This window comes from Alexandromys fortis, unplaced genomic scaffold (genome assembly GCF_014885135.2).
Source record: "Alexandromys fortis isolate MF-2015 unplaced genomic scaffold, M_Fortis_MF-2015_v1.1 scaffold_3, whole genome shotgun sequence".
In the NCBI taxonomy this organism is placed as follows: domain Eukaryota; kingdom Metazoa; phylum Chordata; class Mammalia; order Rodentia; family Cricetidae; genus Alexandromys; species Alexandromys fortis.
In genome coordinates this window covers 10,612,585-10,632,170 of record NW_026067909.1, presented here as the reverse complement: position 1 = coordinate 10,632,170, position 19,586 = coordinate 10,612,585, and the positions used below count along the sequence as shown (strand labels likewise).

At 46.9% G+C, this 19,586-nt stretch overlaps 1 long non-coding RNA gene and 1 other non-coding gene across 2 annotated transcripts; both read right to left on the bottom strand.

The window, feature by feature from the left end:
- Nucleotides 1-4,558: 4,558 nt before the first annotated feature.
- LOC126498725 (uncharacterized) lies at nt 4,559-17,596 on the bottom strand. The gene is made up of 4 exons (XR_007590883.1): nt 17,444-17,596; nt 12,180-12,332; nt 6,927-7,171; nt 4,559-4,886 (listed from the first exon to the last, which is right to left on the bottom strand). It is a non-coding gene; the product is annotated as an uncharacterized lncRNA (long non-coding RNA).
- LOC126498952 (U6 spliceosomal RNA) lies at nt 5,789-5,894 on the bottom strand. The gene has a single exon (XR_007590930.1). It is a non-coding gene; the product is annotated as a U6 spliceosomal RNA (small nuclear RNA).
- Nucleotides 17,597-19,586: the final 1,990 nt, after the last annotated feature.

The window sequence follows — 19,586 nt, the reverse complement described above, 5'->3', positions numbered from 1 at the left end:
TCTCCCCAAACCCAGGGGTACCTGGCTCACTAATGTTGGGGCCTGGAGGTTATTGGAGAGCCTCACTGTTGGCATAGAATCTGCAGGTATGTGCTGGTCCTTGAGCGGGTGTAAGGCTGGTTCAGTATTTGACCTTCAGGGCTCTTTTCAGCCTTCTGGGGTCAACCCAAGGGCGGTTACTGATCCTAGGAGAAACAGTGATCCAATCAATCTGCACCCAGAGGTCAGGTATGGCAGGCGCCAGGCTCACTCAGGCGCCAGGCAAGGCTGAACCAGCCAGGCTCCCAGCTCCCCCTGCTGTCTGTAGGCTGCTAGGCCTGACCTCCCGCTCCTGTGGACCCCTGCTCTCTCCTGGGCCCCAGCCTAGCTCCTCTTTGGCTGCGCAGCCCAGACCAGAAGGCTGGCAGGCGTTTGGGCGCCCCCTTCCGTACACATTCCTCTTGCAGGGTCCCAGCAAGCGCGGAAATCTGACTCTCCTCCTCACAGAGGGGCTGTCCTAAGCCCCTGACTGTTCAGATCTCTGGCTTTCTGAGCAAAAATCTGTGGGGAGGGGGAAGACTAAGCTATGCCTTCCCCCAGACCCACCCGAACGAACCCTAAGTAGGCAGAGAAGTCACTGGGACCCCAGGACATCAGCTCTCTTGCAAGAGACTTTAACATCCCAGTTGAATCTTCCTCAGTCCTTCACCCAGGGTCAGGCCAGGACCAAGGCCTCAGTGTTTAGGTATCAGAGACCACTGCTGAGAAGGAATGAGAAATATCCCAGAGCAACACGCCATGACATATTCCAGACCAGAAAAGCAGGTGTGTGAGACAAGAAGAGAGGACCACCTAGTAGAACAAAGAGGGCATCAACTCCTCAGATGCAGGGGAATGAGAAGCCCTGCAGTGACAGCCCTGCCATCAGGGAAAGTAGTACCACATTGTCTGCTCTCTGAGGGTTGGAGGCTCACAGGGCAGGCAGAGGAATTTGGCAGAAACACCTGGAAACAGGTGCCCTAGACCATACACCTGTTTCCAGGTATTTCTGCCAAATACCAAGCTGGTAATGGCTGAGGTGAGGAGACTTCACTGACCCGAAGCAAGGAAGGCAGAGAGCACAGGCATTGGGTCCCCTGGGAGTCAGGCAAGCAAGTAGCCCTGGACCACATGATGAGGTGGCACATCTGGGAAGTACAGCCTGCTCCTCTACCCTGTGAGGAGTATTCACGTTAGCCGTGTTCAAGGCCTCGTGCGCATGCAAATTTGCACAGATATGCAAATGCACAAGTGCACACAAGTGTGAAAACACAGTCTCTGTCTGAAAGGTAAGAGGCTTCTTAACCTCCAGGTGACAAAGCGATGCTCTAGCCTCAGTGGTGGTGTGTCAAGGCCATGGGCCTGCCCCAACAAGAACCGCATCTTGGTTTCACAGCATCCTAGCTCCCATGTTAACCAGCTTCACCTGCCAGGAATCTTGAATGGTAATTGCATCCTAGAGGCCCTGGGTCCGGGCCGGTGGGCAGACCCTGGTGGATGAGAGTTGTGCCCTGCACAGGCTGGGCTGCCAGCCACTTGAGCAGTGCTTGATTAGAGTCTATGCTTTCCCCAACCCTGCCTCACTCCTAACCGTAGCCATAACCTTTGCTTCACACATGGGCACTGATAGAGGCCAGAACCTAGTCCAGACCCAAACACAGCCTTGTCTGGCAGGGTGGGGAAGAGGCCCACTCTTCTCTAGCACCTTCTAAATGCCATCTCCTGCCTTTCTTGCCCCTGTCCCTTGTAGTGTGCCCAGACTATGTGTGGAGGGTAAGAGCTTTCTGTGCCTACCTTTTCTGGGACCAAGGTGCCCTGTGTCTCCACCTCTGATGCCTCCGCAGGACCACGGTCTGCATGGATGGAGGAACAGAGAGGCTGTAGGATGCCACCTCTCCCATTTACGTCTGCCTGAGCAGGGCCTCTGTCAGCCTCCCTCTCCTCATGTGCCCTCCCTGGAAGCTCTGCCAAGATTCTCAAGCTTTGGAAACAGCCTTAAGGGTCAAATAGGTCTATCTGATGTTCTAGTCCATCCTGCGGAGAGTGCTCAGGGCTGTGAAGTTATGGCAATCAGTGGGGTCAGCCTTAGGCCTGTGACTCCCAGCTAGGTAGGGTCTCGGGGTCCCTTTATCTCCAGTTACTGAGCAGCTATCTGGGTCACAGAAGTATTTAGGCCTGGGTCTGATTCTGGGGATTTATTACTAAGGGCCTCCTCTCCTTGGCTTTGCTTGACAGCCTCGGAGGGTTTGTAGACGCCTGGTCAACTTTCCCTGTACCTGTGGTTGAATTTGGATTTCTGGGTCATCCCAGACCCAAAGTATGTTTGTATACCCATGTGACCCTGCATCCTTGTGAGCCTCAGCTCAGTGCCAGGAACCACTTGGTATGGGTCCTCACCTAAGTGCCAGTTATGTAACTCTGAACATGGCTAGAGACTATTGCCTTTTCTCCTCTGTAGCCAGGAGCAGCATCAGCCCCTGTCTCTGAGGTTTCCTGTGACCACTAGATGAGCAGCCCGTGGTGGGAATGGCAGCTGAACTTTACCCTTTACTCTGCAGGCTGCTATAGTGTCTGCCTGGTCTGCCATGTTTTCCCCAGGCTTCACCTACTAAAAAATCATTTCCTCCCTCCCTCCTCTTCCATCTGTACCCATCCATCATCCACCTATCCATCCGCATGTCCACTCACCCACCTCTCTACCCACCGTCTATCCATATAACCACACATTTACTCATTCATTTATCCATCTACCGACACACACATTTGCACACCCATCTATACAGCTAACCATTATACACCCACCCATCCACCCACCTATTCCCTCCATCTCTCCATTTACCCATTCCTCCCCATTTACCCCATCTACCGACACATACATTCGCACACCCATCTATACAGCTAACCATTATACACCCACCCATCCACCCACCTATTCCCTCCATCTCTCCATTTACCCATTCCTCCCCATTTACCCCATCTACCGACACATACATTCGCACACCCATCTATACAGCTAACCATTATACACCCACCCATCCACCCCCTTTCCCCCCCTTTCCCTCCCCATTTTCTTCCCTTCATTCTTCCTTTTCTCCTTCTCATGTTTGACTCCATGTCATCCTGGTTCACTGGCCCATTTTCCTGGTCAGAGAAGTTGTTGGAGACATTAGGCCCCAAAGACCAGCCAGGGTGATTCGGCTGAGGCCAGCTTGTTAGGAGCATGGAATCTTCTGAACAGTAGTACCTGCTGGTCTGAGGAGTCGTCACCTATGGAATTGACTTTGGAGCGCTGCCACTGGGCAGAGCAAGCTGCGGGGGGGTGGGGGTGGGGCTCACAGACCCTAGACCTGCTATTGAAATGGCTGTCCATGGTGAGCTCTCTGCCTCAGTGTGGGTGCCAATGTCTCCACAGGAGGTCTGAACATAATCTGACCTCCCATGCCACTTGGGTGCTGGGCAGGGGGGATGGTGCAAGCCCTCCAAGCCCCCTCCAAGGGGTCACCCCTCCCGAGGCCAGAAGCTCTCCTGTGATCCCTCACCAGTAGTCTTGGGACCCCTCTCCTCCATGCAGTCAAGAGTATCCTCAGGTTACTCTGCTGAAAATTGCCTGAAATAAATTCTCCCGGTGGTTAAGAGTGCTGGGAGGTAGAGGTCCTGACAGCAGCCATGCCTGCTCTCAGTTTGGTTTCATGGTGTCACACTCATGTAAACTATTGCTACAGCTTTGAAGTCTAAATGACAAAAGCCAAGAAAACTCCCTGCTTCCCTGCTCTTCTCCTGCCTGTTAAGCCATCATTTCTTTTTTTTAAATCTTTCTTTCTTTCTGTCTGTCTGTCTGTCTGTCTGTCTGTCTTTTTTTTTTATTTTGGTGTGTCTGAAGGATGTGTATGCACATGTGTACATGCATATGTGAAGGCCAGAAGATCTTAGATGTCATTTCTTCAGGGACCATCCACCCTGGGTGTATGTGTGAGGTGTGTATATGTGTGTTCATGTGTGTGCTGGTGTGTGTGGGGTGCATTTCTGCAGATTCATTTGCATATTCAGGTATATATGTGTGTGTTTGCACTCACTTGGCGTGCATATGTATATAGGCATATGTGTGCACATGTGTGTGTCTAGATCTAAGGGTGAATATGTATTTGCATTGTATGTGTTTTCTGCTACCTATATGTATGTGGATGCATGCGTCTGCATTTGTGTATGTAGATTGGTGTGTTCGGGTACATGTATGTTTGCAAATACTTATGTGTGTATGACTGCAACTGTGTGTAGAATATGCATGTATACAAGTGCATGTGTATATGCAGTGGTATGTATGTGTAAATACATCTATAATAAAAGTATATGTGTGTATTCAGGTACACACAACTAAATAAATATAATTAAAATAAATTATAAATAAAGGAAGACTCAAAAAGACAAACTGCTGTGTCTCTTGTACAATCAAATAAATAAATATATTTTTTTTAAAGGAAGACTCAAAAAGACAAACTGCTGTGTCTCCTGAGCAAAGCTCAGGAACTACAGAATACAGGCTTGCAGCCTGCTGACCAGAGCTGAGCTCCTGGCCACAGTCACCTGCAGAGGGCGAGGGTGGGCTGGAGGCTGCAAGCATTTGATGAAAGAGTGCACATCACACTGACATTCTGCTATTGAGGAGACAGGAATACTAGGGTCCAGCTGCAGTATAGGGCGAGAAGGCAGTTGTGACTAAATGGGAACGTTCAGCAGCGGCTGTGAGTCCACATTTCCTTCCACGTTCTCACAGCTCAATAAAGTGCAGAAGAATCCCATAAGCAGTGAAAAGGTCATGCAGGGGAGGGTGGTGGTGGTGCAGGGGTATCTGCCACTCTCCAAAAAGACTCCTGAGAAGCAGCAAGGAAAGGCAGATAATTAAACTGTACAATGGCAAGTGACCCACGCAGGCACTTCACAGCATGTGCATTTGGCAAGGTTAGTGGCATTTCTCAGGATGGAACCCAAGGATTTACATGTGCTGCGAAGGTCCTCTAACACCGAGGTACTCCCCAGGCCTCTTTTGCTTTTTATATTGAGACAGGGTCTCATTAAGTTGCCCAAGCTGGCCTTAACTTGAGATTCGCCTACATCAGACTTCCATGTAGCTGGAATGAGAGCTTGAGCCACCAGGCCTGGCTGCTCATCGAAATTGCAATAAGCATGACTCAAGGTGCTCATCTGAGAAACGGGAAGTTCAGTTTACCACAAGAATAAGCAAGGAGCAGTGACTCCAAGTCCATCTTGCCAGGCATGGGAAGGCCATGATCTGGTCAGGAGTGGCCCGGCTCCCCAGGCCTGGGGAGGCTGTGCTGCTGTTGAGATGCACATGGGGCCAGTGCACTGACTCATACACACATGCGAAGACAGTGTGGAGGTGTGGAAATAATCATTCATATCTTTAAAGTGTTTGCACGGATGTGCGCATTGCAATAACTAAAGCACATGCTACAAATACTGTTCTGAATATCTCAGCATAGGAAAAGAATGAACAAAAGCTTCTTTATTTCTTTTTTGTTTGTTTTTTTTTGGAGGGGTTTTATTTGTTTGTTTATTTGCTTTTTGAGACAGGGTTTCTCTATGTAATAACCCTGGATGTTCTGGAACTCGATTTATAGACCAGACTGTCCTCACACTCGTAGAGATCCTCCTGCCTCTGCTTCCTGAGCGCTGGGGTTAAAGGCATGTACCACCATGCCCAGCTGTGCAAGTTTATTTCTTAAATTCTTTTTTTGACAGCTAAAAATGTTTTAGAAATATGGAATGTTTTGTGAATTTGTATATCATCTTTGACAGGGGTCATGCTAACCTTCTCTGTAGAGTTCCAGTTTTAGTATATGTGCTGCCAAAGAGAGCACATTAAATTCTTAAGATGCTAAAGATGTTCACTATTCCACCTGAATTTGTGGAGCTGCGCACATGAGTGAGCACATAGGACCAAGAGCAAGACACCCTCCAGGAGCAGGAAGCCTAGGGTCAACCCAGTTAACTATCAGGGCATCGCAATGCCCAGGGCTAGCATTAATTGCATTTGTGTGCATGTGTACATACATAAACTTATGCATGTGGTATACATGTATGTGAGTGCATGAGCTCATGTGTGTATGGTGTATATATATATGGTATGAGTACACATATGTGCAAGAGCTTGTGTGTGGTGTATATGTCTGGGAGTGCATGTGTGTGCTTGTGTGGTGTTTATGTGTATGTGAGTATATACTTGAGCATGAGCTCTTTTGTGTATGTATGATGTGTGCATGTGTTAGAGTATATGTGTGTGCTGTATATGTGAGTAAGTACATGTGTGTACATGTATTTATGTTTGTGAATTCATGTGTGTGTGCATGTTTCAATATTAGCCTCCTTGTCACTCCTAACATCGTGAAGAACCAAGCATGGTCCTATGTAAATGTCTACTGTAATTTACAGGAAACTATTAGGTTGTTCCCTTAGAGTCAGGTCCTTGTGGGTTCCCACAAGGCCAGGGTGAGGCCTCAGTTCCACATCCTCCCCAACTCTTTTTCCTGTTTCCTAACTGTCAGTCATTCTGAGTGGCAGGAGGTGAGAACTCGTGGTTTCTATTTTAATCTCCACGATTCTCAGTGTGTTGGCTATCTGCGGCAGTTGGTTGTGGAATACCCCTCGTGAGCTCAATTGTTTGAACTTGGTCCCCAGTGGTGGTGCTGTCTGGGAGGCGAGGGAATTTCTGGAAGGTGGGACTTAATTCGGAGCTGCTCAAGGGAGCTGTGGTATGACTTTTTCAGGGGAGTTACGAACAAATGTCTGTTTATCCCAAGTACGTCCCAGACAACAGATCCAAGGTCTGTCCAGCTTAGTGAGCCAGCGGGATTGGGGTACAACTGACAGAAGTATGGGTGGGGAGCACTTACAGGAGTATGGATGGCTTACAGTCAGCTGCAGCACTGAAAAGTCCAGCCCAGCATCAGATGCTGTTAGAGCAGCATCCCCGGAGATCCCTGCACAGCCTGCAAGCAGTTCCACTGAAGAGTCTCCTCTCTAACCATCGTTACTGTTCATATAATCTCAGGAGAGGCCTTCCATGTCTTATGTTCCATGTTTCCTTTGGTCTTAAGCACACTCTCAAGAAGGGAATGCTTCGGTTAGGAAGAAGTAACTGCACAAAAGGAAACTTAAGGGTTAGAGCCAGTCTAGGAGTTCCGACAGCTTTGCTTTGCTCCTGGTTGGCTAAGATGTGATCAAGCTGCACAGCTGCACAGCCCACTGTCACCATGGCTTTCCCCACCAGGATGGACTGAATCAGCTCAGTCTCTGAGCCAAAATAACCCGGATTTGTTGACATTGCTCACTCTTTGATATTTGGTCACAGCAACAAGAAAAGCAATTGCTACATTGTCTCTACCAGCAGTGCGTGCGTGCGTGTGTGTGTGTGTGTGTGTGTGTGTGTGCTGCTACAGCATCTCTGCCTGTAGTGTGTGTGTTGCTATGGTGTCTCTGCCTGTAGTGTGTGTGTTGCTATGGTGTCTCTGCCTGTACTGTGTATACTGCTACGGTGTCTCTGCCTGTAGTGTGTGTGCTGGTAAACTTGCTTAAATATTATGCCTGATGTCTTTTAGAGTTCTTTGTTTCCTTCTTAAATTTTGAGAGCCCACAACCTCTTCTTGTCCCAAATCCATTGTTGGATAAGTGAATGGCATATTTTCTCTAAGCAGTTGGATTGTCTGTTGCTATTTCTTTCCTTTTTCTTTTTCATTAAAAGGAATTTTTCATTTTAAGTTTTATATTTATTTTGCAGTGGTATGAACTCCTGCTATGGCATACATGTGGAGGTCAGAGGTCAACTCATCCGAGTCAGTTCTCTCCTTGCACGGTGTGGTCCTGCGGAATGGACTCAGATCTCAGGCTTAGAGGCGAACACCTTTCCCTGCTGAGCCGTCTCGCTGGTACAAAAGGGATGCTTTATTATGGTACACAATAGCCTAATGTGAATTGTCTTTAGAAAGATACTACAAAAACAAACAGGAGGAATAATAAAACAAATATATTACATTTTAGAAGAAAACAGTTGCTTGCTTAAGACTTTGTTTTAAAAGGGGAAATTTAGAGGTGTGTCAAGCATTTTAAACCAAAATAAATTTTTGTTTTGTTTTTTAACATGTTGAAAGAAGAATAACACAGCTCTGGGTGAGTCAGTGTCATTAAGGGAGCCACCTGGGCCACAGAAAGCACGCTGAGAAACGCTCGCTGGTCTAAGCCACCCCCCCAACAGCTCTTCTTTAACACACTTTCTGGTGTGTGCTTTAATTATCTCCTCCTCCTTCCTTGTTCTCTTCTCTCCTTCCTCCTCCTCTTCCCATGCCCCTCTTCACAGGGGCTAGCCTGACTTAATCCTGGAAATCTGACCAGGACATCAAGGAAATGAAGAAAAAACAGTCAGAGAGAGAGAGAGAGAGAGAGAGAGAGAGAGAGAGAGAGAGAGAGAGAGAGAGAGAGAGACTAGAATCAGGTGGGCCGGGCTCACTCTGATTGAGCAGCACCAACCTTAACAGGTTTATTTTGCACATCAAAAGGAGAGATTAGCTAGTCTTGTAGGAGGTCTCTGTAGGGGAGCAGTCTCAGGTTACAGTCATGGGGGGGGGGCGGGGAGCTGCAGTAGCTAGCTGTTGCATACACTTATTGACACATTTTTCTTTGGGCTTCTAGCTCACAAAAAATGACAAGGAAACTTATTTTTAATTATGAAAGCTTGGCCTTAGCTTAGGCTTGCTTCTAACTAGCTCTTATAACTCAAATTAACTCATAGTTTTAAATCTACATTCTTCCACACACTCGTTACCTCATCTACATTTTGCCCACCCAGCTTCCTCTGTGTCTGGCTGTTGAATCTTTCTTTGTCCAGAAGTCCCTGCTATACCTCCTGCCTAATTATTGACCAGTTAGCTTTTTATTAAATCAATCACAGTGACACACTTTCACACAGTGTAGAGAAATATTCCACAGCATACACTGGTCAACCCTTACATACTGGTCAATCCTTTGAAAACTTTGGTACTTGGGCCAGAGGAAGGCTTTGCCAATTCCGAGCCTCATCGGTATAGGAAAGGCTTTGCTAAGCCTCTGAGCCTCGCTCAACTGATGGAAGGCATGGGTTTGAGGCCTTGGGGTTTTGGTCAGTAATACACAGTCACTCATGACCTCATCCATTCTGTATCCATCCATTCAAGGCTTCCTCAGCTCCCCATGCCACTACTACCACCTCCTCCTCTCCTCTTTCTCTTCCCCGTCTTCTTCTTCTCCATTTTCCTTGTCCTCTTTCTTCGGGGCTAGGGATGAGAAACTGAGTCTAGGATGTGCCAAGCAACGTTCTATTGGGCAGATCACTCACACACTTTTCTCCCCCTCTTGTCAGTCAGCGTCTTTGGAAGAGCAAACATTTTCAAAGTCAACCAAGTCAGACGCTTACATTCTCATCTGCCACTTGCATTTTCGATGTCCTGAGATCCTTGTGTCACAACTGAGAGATTGCTTTGAGTCTCAGAAGAGATTGGGCCTTTACACTCCATTGAGACTACAAAACTGTATCTGTGGAATCTGCTATGGCCGTTCTATTACATTTGGCTGATCCTCACTGATGACACAGGGTACCCAGTACCACAACTTCCTAGTAAATACGTTCCGCTTGAAACGCAGGTGGCTTTTAATAATGTCTTTTTTTTTTTTTAAACATTTTGGCTCTTTTAGATTCCACACATGTTTTGTACTCCTACTGGCATCTCGATGGGCTTATATGAAATAAACCTCAAAGAGGAATCCATAGATAGTCGGTACTGGCAGTTCCGAGTCTCCTAACTGCTGAGTGCAGGGGCCAGGCTCTCAGTTCATTTAGCATCTCTGTTCTCATCATTGACTCTCCCTCCTCCTAGCTCGGTCCTTCCCTTTTCCACAAGCAGCAAGTGTCCCTGGGGACCACTGGGAATCATGGTGCTGCTGTTGCTCAGAACCAGGAAGCTGAGTCTCCGGTCTCATTGAAGAGGAGCACTGTGGAAGAGAGCTGTGTGACCAGCAGGTTACATCCCCCAGGGGAGCTGTGTGACCAGTAGGTGACATCCCCCAGCAAGCCCAGACTTAGAAAACTCCAGTCTCATGAGGGAACAGCCTCACTGTTGATAGAACTGGTGGAGGACTGTATCTCCCCTCCTGGAAAGTCTACCTTCTGATCCCTCCCTTTTTGCATTTTTAAAAAGATTTCTTTCTGTTTCTGTGTTTATCTTTGTGTTATGGTGTGTCCACCAGCGAAGTCAATTCAGATATGATTTTAAGACAATAAAAAGTCTTTATGAGCCAGTGACTACATTGAATGGTTCAAGATTCCAGTGTATCCCTGAGCCTTTCTTAGGGTAATCTATTAAACACAAAAACAATGTTCTATGTTGGCATAGTTTAGTTAACAAGAACAGTTAGTCAGAAGTGGAACTACAGAGCCAAAAAGCAAGGTTAGTCCATTTAGAGACTTTCCTAGAACTATAAACTTGGATAGATCAAGCCTTTGTTTTAGTTTTGGCAAGCGGCGTTGTTTACACGCTAAATGTCATGTCCTGAACGGTACCTCCATCACAGAATCAATTGTGCTAAGGTCTGAGGTCTGTTACATATGTAAGTGTGCATCTTATGTTTGCAAGTGTGGACGGAGGCCAGAAAAGGGCATCAACCCCCCTGGAGTGGTCAATGGTTGTGAGCTGCCAGATATAGGTGCTGGGCACTGAACTCAGGTCCTCTGGAAGAGCAGAAAGTGCTCTTAACCCTGAACCATCTCCCCATTCTGTCTCCTATTAATTTTCGGTCTATGTATTTAATCTGCATGTGGGAGTGGGGCAATGGGCATGTGGAGGTCAGAGGACAACTCACAGAAACTGGTTCTTTCTTTCACCACATGGGTCTTGGGGATCAGACTCAGGTTGCCGGAGGTGGCCGCAGGCCCCTTCGCCTGCTGAGTCATCTCACCAGCCCTGAGCACTTTCTCTCTGAGCGTCCTTGCTTCACAAGCATCATAGGCAGAAAGCATGGGGGTGATTCATTCCTCTGCTTTCTCTGGTGGCCCCAGAAGAACTACAGAGAAGCCTGGTTTTATGGAGGCTGGGAACCTTTCAAAGGAACTGAGACACCCCCCGTGCCCCCTCCCACCCAAAAGAGCAGTTGGAAATCCTCAGTTCGGAAGCCGAATTGAATGCGGAGTGTTTAAGTCAGGAAGCAGAAAATGAAATTACATTGGGAAGCTTAAAAGATAAGAGTTAACAAGACCCATGCTGAAACTTCTGGGCCGTTGCAGATAAGGATGTTGTGTCATTCGCAACAGAATTTCATCTCCTACTTTTCAAAAACAGGCAGAAGGTCAGAGCGATTGTTCTGCACCTGCTGCTGCTCAAGTGCCTTTGGCTTAAATGGCCAGTGTGCCAGAACACCAGGGCAGGGATGTCAGACCAATGACGCATGGGCTGCTATGATGGTGGTAAGCTGTGTTTCCCTCCCCCCTCCCTCCCTCCCTCCTTCCCTCCCTCCTTCCCTCCCTCCTCCCCTCCCTCTCCCTCTCTTCCTCCATTCCTCCTTCCTTCCTCTCTCCCTCCCTCCCTCCCTCTCTCCCTCCCTCCCACTCCATCCCTCCTTTCTTCTTTCCTCCTCTCTCTCCCTCCCTCCCTCCTTTCCTCTTTTTCTTCCTTCCTTTGGTTTGTTGAGACAGGGGCTTATGTAGCCCATATGGACCAGAACTTGCTATGTAGCTGAGGGTGATTTTGAATCCCTGTTCCTCCTGCTCCTGAGTGATCAGGATTGCAGGCATGCACCACCATGCCCAGCTATTTTTCTTTTGGGGACACAGTGGTCTTTTGAGGGACAGGGTCTCATGTATCCTAGAATAATCTTGAATTATATTTTTTAAATTTATTTTATTATTGTTTGTATGTGTGTGCACATTTCAATGCATATGTGGCAGTCAGAGAACAAATCTGTAGAATCAATGTTCTCTTTCCACTTTTACACGGGTTCTGGAGCTAGAACTCAGGATGCTGGGCACAGCAGTACTTTTATCCCCTGGGCTATCGTGCCTGCTCCCTAGTCTTGAATTCTGCTGCCTCTATATCCTTAGTGCTGGGGTTGCAGCAATGTCCCACCATGTCTTGCTTGCTGGTTTCTAATTTCCACAGGATTCAGATCACACAGTCCAGAAGGCACAGAGCTTTTGAGTGTTTGCGGTCTGCACACACCTCCACCTGCTTCATTGTCTGGCTGGTATGGGCCTCGCACCTGAGCAACTCGCTCCTGACCTGGAAAGAGTAAGAACAATCAGTTCTTCTGTGAAGGGTTGTAGTAGCTTCCAGAAAACATATTAGGGCCTGGGGATTTCATAGTTAAAACTTCAAAATAAAAATGGTTTCTTTTATTATTTTTAGCTTTGTGTGTTTATGTGTAAGTCTGTGTGTGGGCTGTTTGCATGAGAATACAGGGGCCCACAGAGTCCAGAAGGGGGCACTGAAACTCCCTGGGGCTAGAATGAGAGGGAATTGTGAGCCACCTGACATGGCTGGTACCCAACTTAATCCTCTGCAAGAGCAAAATAACCTAATTACAGCTGAGCCATCTCTTCAGCCTCTTTAGTGGCCTTTTGATTATAAATTCAGCTACTTCAACAGGCACAAGGACATCTCTAGACTGGCCTCAATTTGGACTGTAGTCTCTCCTCCTAACCAAAGGTCCTGGGGGGTCCTGAGTGCATCACAGTAATGGGCACCTCCTCTCTGTGTGGGTGGGGTTCAGCCTCAATGCACTCTTCGATGTCAGAGGCTAGGGATACGTGCTTAGCTGGATGTGCTGGTACACACCTGTAATCCCAGCTCTAGGAAAGCCGAGGAAGGAAGCTCTGGAGTTTGAGGCCAGTCTGTGTTACACAAGTTCCAGTAACAAAGAGACCCTGGCTCAAGGAAGGGAGGGAATGTGGGGAAGAGACAGCTAGAATTGAGGGACATTTGAGGGATGGTATGGAAACCTAGTGCTGTGGGAAAATTCTTAAAATACATGAAGAAATCCTAATGAGGACTTCTAATAATGGGGGTGACCAAACCTTAACTGGCCCTCTCATCACCAAAGAAGACTTCCGGTACTGGGACTGAGTTGCATTCAATTGAGTTGCTGGCGAAGGGGGTTCCATGGAAACCCCCAAACAACCCAGGCTGTTGCTAAGAGAATGGGTTGCTCTCTAAAAACAGATTGTGGAGTCTCATTGCTTACACTCACACAGTTCATTGAACATGGAGAAGTTGAGCTGGAGCCTACATGGGGCCTTCACCCACCATGTTCTAGTGTCTTTGGTACAGGAAGAAACTCTTCCAGGCTACCAAAAAAGAAACATAAGCACCAATCCAGCTACAAACCCTTTGATCTACATATAGCCTGCCTACAAGATATACTAGGGCGATGGTAGCATAGAACTTGTGGGAATAGCCAACCAATGTCTGGTTGACTTAAGGCCCATTCCATGAAATGGAATCCATATTTGGTGCTGTTTGGGTGACCAAGAACCAGAGACTAGATATCTCAGAGACATAGGGTAAAACCAAATATTACTGCTCTAAAAAAAATAATAATAAGTAACAATAAAATGACTCCTAATGATATTCTGCTATACTTTTATATTAGTCAATCATCAGAGACTTCCTCCTGCAGCTTGCTCCTGCAGCAGATGGGAGCAAATACAGAGACCCACAGCCAGACCTTGGAGCACACAGCTGTAAATAGGATGCCTCCATCAAATCCCTCTCACACAGAGTTCAGGGAATCCTATGGAAGATGGGGTGGAAAAAGTGTAGAACAAGGCCCTCTGAATCAGCCGAGCAAGGCACATATAAACTCAGAGACTGAAGCTGCATGAGCGAGTCTGCACCAGGTCCTCTGCATATATATTATAGTTTTCACTTAGTACTTTTGTGGGACTCCTGAGTGTGTGAATGAGTGAGTCTGATTTTTATGCATACTCTTTCTTTAAAGTGTTCTTTCATATAATACATACCAACCAAAGTTCCCCCTCTCTCCACTCCTTCCAGTCCCACCCCTACCTCTTCTCTCCCAAAGATCCACTCTTCCTATGCTTCCCTTCAGAAAAGAGCAGGCCTCCCAGGGATATCAACCAGACATGGATAACAAAATACAATAAGAATAGGCCCAAACAATCATACCAAGGCTGGATGAGGCAACCCAATAGGAGGAAAAGGGTCTCAAGAGCAGGTGAAAGAGTCAGACACAGCCCCCACTCCTGCTGCTAAGGGTCCCACAAAAACACCAAGGTACACAACCATAGCATATGTGCAGAAGACCTAGCACAGACCCATGTAGGCTCCCTGATTGCTACTTCGGTCTCTGTGAGCTCCTTTGAGCCTTGCTTAGTTGATTCTGTGGACCCTATTCTCCTAGTGTCCTCAACCCTTCTAGCTTCGACAATTCTTCCTCCTCATCTTCTGCAGGGTTTCCCTGAGCTCCAAGAGAAGGGACTCAATGTTTGGCCATGGCTCTCTGCATCTGCTCTCATCAGCTGAAGCCTTTCTGATGATTTGTGGCTACTCTTGGGGCTCTTTTCCTTCTGTTGGTTTACTTCGTCCAGCCTTGATGTGACGATTTTGGTTTTACCTTGTTATATTTTATTTTGCCACATTTGGTTGATATCTCCTAGAAGCCTGTTCTTTTCTAATGAGAAACAGAAAAGGAGTGGATCTGGAGAGGGGAGAGATAGGGAGGGACTGGGAGAAATAGAGAGAGGAGAAACTATACTAAAGATAATATTGTTTGAGAAAAGAATCTATTTTCAATAAGCTGACAGGAAGCAAGCCCATAAGTAAATGTCATGAACACACACACATTGACAGCTCTCACCTCAGAGGGAACAAGAGTCAGTTTATTCTAGAGATACATCTGAGTGACCATGGCTAGGGAACACAGATGCAGGTTGCCTACAAATACCAGCGTGGTAAGAGAGAGTTCTATGATGTTTCAATAGTAACAGAACAAAGAAAGTCACAAATAAGTACACTTTTCAAGTATACTGGTGGAAACATCAGGTAAGTGGGGTACAGAAGAATAGGGGAGTATCTACTATATGTCTTGAATGCCGTCTGATGTTATTTTTAGCCTTTGGGTTGGTAGCAGCTAGGGGATCCTTCAAGTTAATGCAGTCCAAAATGATTTGCTTGATAGTCACGAGGATGTTAGGTCACACACAAGCCGGTCAATAAATGACTTTTTATGGGGCTTTTGAAGATTGCCCAAGATTTGGCTCTGGACCTGCAACATTCCAGCTCCCCACACTCACAGAAGCAGTTATCAGTCAATCAGCTTGTTGAATCTTTAGCAAAGGTGTGGCTTTTTTCCTCTGGTAACTTCCATTCACGCAAGTCTCCTGCACCCCTGTCTACTTGTCTCATACAGACCTCAATCTGAGCAAAATGCTCTCCAAAAACCAAAGAAAGGTACCGGGAGAGATGCTTTTAAACTCAAAGCAAAGACATTCTAGACAGTTAGAGGTCAGGGAATAGTTATCTCAGAAATGAGACGGAATTCAAAATGGAGCAATTACAAAAACAGAAAATACATTCTATTCCCAGAGTCCATTGAATTTAAAGAACACAGCTGATAAGACTGTACTTAGAAGAAAACCAGTCATTATGACAGAAGGAGGTGAGGATTAAATTAGCAGGTAGCCACTCAACCCTGGAGTTTAATTGTTTCTAAAAATAAGACAGGGTGGGCTAGGGACATGGCTTAGCCAGTAAAGTCCCTGGTGCATAAGCCTGAGGACCTGAGTTCAGGCTCCCAGAACCCATGTGAGGGCTTCTACTTATAACCCCAGCACTGGGCCAGAGTGAAGACCAGGGGTCACTGAAGCTCATTGGTTAGCCGTGTTAGCCAAAACAGTGAGCTTCAGGTTCACTGAGAGATTCTGCCTCAAAAATAAGGGTGGGAGTTGGAGAGACGGCTCAAAGGTTCAAGGTGCATTCTCCTCTACCAAGGACCTGAGTTAGATCATCAGTACCCCCATCAGTGGCTCATAAGTGCTTCTAACTCCAGATCCAGATTTCCAGGGCTCCCTTCTGGACCTTGTGGGCACCTATTCTCTCTCTCTCTCCTCTCTCTCTCTCTCTCTCTCTCTCTCTCTCTCTCTCTCTCTCAAACACACACACACACACACACACTAATAAGGTAAATCTAAAAATAAATAGGATAAAATGTGTGTGTGTGTGTGTGTGTCGTACAGATAGGGGTCAGACATGGTGGTGAATGCATTTAATCCTAACACTTGGGAGGCCAAGGTGGGGGGGAATCTATCTAAGTTCAAGGCCAGCATGGTTTACATAGCAAGTACCAGGTACATAGTGAGACCCTATTACACATGTGCACACCCACACTAACAAGTTTATACAGCAACACACACACAAATACACATGGTATTCGTGTTTGTTTTCTGTGGTAGGGATGCAACCCAAGGCCCTGTGCATGGTCAGGCAAGGCTTCTACCACTGTCTGCCACTGAGACACACTCCAGCACCACAATAAACACTAATGAAATTTAAACAAAGGTGTATTAGAGATGCTCACACGACCCACAAACAAGTTCTGCAAGAAGACTAAGAATGACAAATTCTGAACAGATAGAGCCAGGGCATCTTGACAACAACCCACGTCGCCCTCAGAGACAAAGACTTCTAAGCCAAGGAACCTGTTGTTTAAACATGAGAAGGCTACAGACTGCTCCCTGGCAAACACACTGAAACTCTCTTAGAAACAAATGACTCTCAGGGAAGTTAACACCCCATCTGACTCAGACAAAAAAAGCTCTTGTAGCAACAGATGACACCTGGTGACTTCTTACAAAAGGCCAAGGGACAGCAGTCTTGACCAGGATGGGCTTTTTTATTCTCCACATCATTTATGAGATCACCCTATCTTTAGTCCTTGTGATAGTTCATACTGGTGTCCACCGGGGAGGTAAGCCTCTGGGTATGTCTATACGGGAGTTTCTAGATTGGGTTAGCTGACCCACCCTGAATGTGGGCAGCACCATTTGGGGGGGAGCAGTCCCAGACCAAATAAAAAACAAGAAAGCAAAATGAGCACCAACCTTCAACCCGCTCTACTTCCTGACTGGGCATTCTGTGACCTCATGCGCCTACCACCATGCCGTCCCCACCATGATGGGCTAGACACTTGAATTTTTAGCCTCATAAACCACTTCTTTCCCAAGTTTCTTTCGACAGGTATTTTATTGTGGCAAAGAGACAAGCAATGAATAGCGATGGAACCATTCACTGTAGAAGAGGCTCACTCTCTCCAAACTCTTCCAAAACCTCAGTCTAATTATAAGCCAAATCAGGGTAGGATTTGTAAAACTTACATCAAAGAGCAGTGCAGTCAAGAAGAACCTTATGGTTAGCGGACCTTCTGTGTTCCTGCTACCCAGGGAGGCGAGCGAGGGGCAGAGCTGGCAAACAGGGCACTTCAAGAGGACGGGCTAGGGATTTGTCCCACCAGGAAGTAAGCGTGACTGGCTGGCAAACAACTCACCTGTGGCATGGTTTTGTCTTCACCCAGAACACACACCACACCTGCTGATGTCTCAATCCCCACCTGTCTGTCCACTTTTCGTTATCTCCTCCGTCAACAGAGGCTCCTCAGTTTGTTCACGGGAGCCCCAGCTTGGCTGGAAGGTGCTCACCCAAAGCTTATCTGGAACAAGGCCCCACCCTAAGCCCACCCACATCCCTGACCTCATCTTGGCGCCCAAGAGCCAGGGATGCCGAGGAATTCTTCTGCTTATGGGCCAAACCCAAGCTGGTCAGGGACTTTTATCACATTCCACAGTCGGACTAGCTGACGTATTTTTAAGTGTCCACATTCAAGATGAGATTTCTTTTTCCTGTGCCCTGACTCTCTGGTTTGGGCTCTGGAGCAGCGACTTCTCTTGCTGCTGGGACAAAGCACCCAACAATTTAAGCAACTCAAGGAAGAGAAACTTTGCTTTGGCTCACAGTGCAGTCCGTCATGGCGGGGAAGGTGTGGAGGCAGGAGCATGAGGCAACCAACCAGTCACACAGTCAGGAAGCAGAGAGAGAATGCCTGTGCTCCGCTCACTTCCTCTGTTTCAGTCAGTTCTAGACCCAAGTCCATGATGCCGCCGTCCGCATTCAGGGGAGGTCTCCCACATTAATTAACCCAACCCAGAAACTCCCTCACAGACAGGCCTAGAAGTTTCCTTCCATGGCGATTCTAGATCTAGCCTCATTGAAAATCAACCAGCTACCACAGATCCACAAACAGGGACTCCTCTGTATGGGGACAAAGCAAGGTCCTTCCATTTTGTCCACTTTTTTTTTATGATTTTCTCCATCAGTGTCACAGACATGTACTTTAGAATTATTTCTAGGATATTTTTATTATCATATTGTTGATAATGCATTTGCTTTGAGACAGGGTCTCACTTTGTAGCCCAGGCTTGCTTAGAACTCACAGAAATCTTCCTAACTCCTTTTTGAGGGCTGGAAATGCAGGTGCGAGCTACCATGCCAAACTAACATTTGTTTTAAGGATTAATTTTGGTTTTTATCCGTGTGTGTGAGAGACAGACAGAGACAGAGAGAGAAGGAAGGAAGGGGGAGAGCGCATACTGGAAATATATAGAGTGTTCTGAGCCAATTTAAGGAGGGCTGGGACCTGAACTCAGGACCGCTGGAAGCACAGTTTACACTATTAACCACTGAACCGCCTTCCCAGCCCCAAAGCCAGTGTATTTTTAAGTTTGTGTTCTGTTGTCCTCCATGTAGAGATGTGCTCTGATTTGTGTTGCTCTGTGTGGACCCTTGCTAGAACCTCTTGCTAGAACCTCTTGCTAGAACCTCTTGCTAGCTTTTTTTCCTGTAGATTCCCTTGGGTTTTCTGGGTGAACAGTCCTGTCACCTGAGAACAAAAAGATTTTCTTAGCTGGGTGGTGGTGGCTCACACCTTTACTCCTAGGCAGAGGTAGGTGGATCTTTGTGAGCTTGAGGCCAGCCTGGTCTACAAAGTGAGTTCCAGAGCAGCCAGGACTGTTACACAGAGAAACCCTGTCTTGGAATGAAAAAAGGCTTTTCTTCCCACTTATTTTATATCCTCACACATCTCCTTCCTTACATGTAGACTTTTTCTTCTCCTACCCCGACTGATCAGAACTCTGCCAGGTCTAAGGAAGAAATAGTGACAATGGGAGCTCGTGTCCGGTTTCCTTCCTTCCTCCCTCCCTCCCTCCCTCCCTCCCTCCCTCCCTCCCTCCCTTCCTTCCTTCGTTATTTCTTTCTTCTTTCCTCCCTTCCTTCTGGCTTTCTGCTCTTTCATTTTTATTTTTAGGACATAGCCTTGCATCATAGCTTAAGCTAATCTGGCACTCAACAATGAATATTTAATCACAGTGTTTGTCTTAACTTAAAAAAATATCTTATTGCTAGGCAGTGGTGGCACACATCTTTAATGCCAGCCCTCGGGAGGCAGAGGCAGGTGACTCCCTG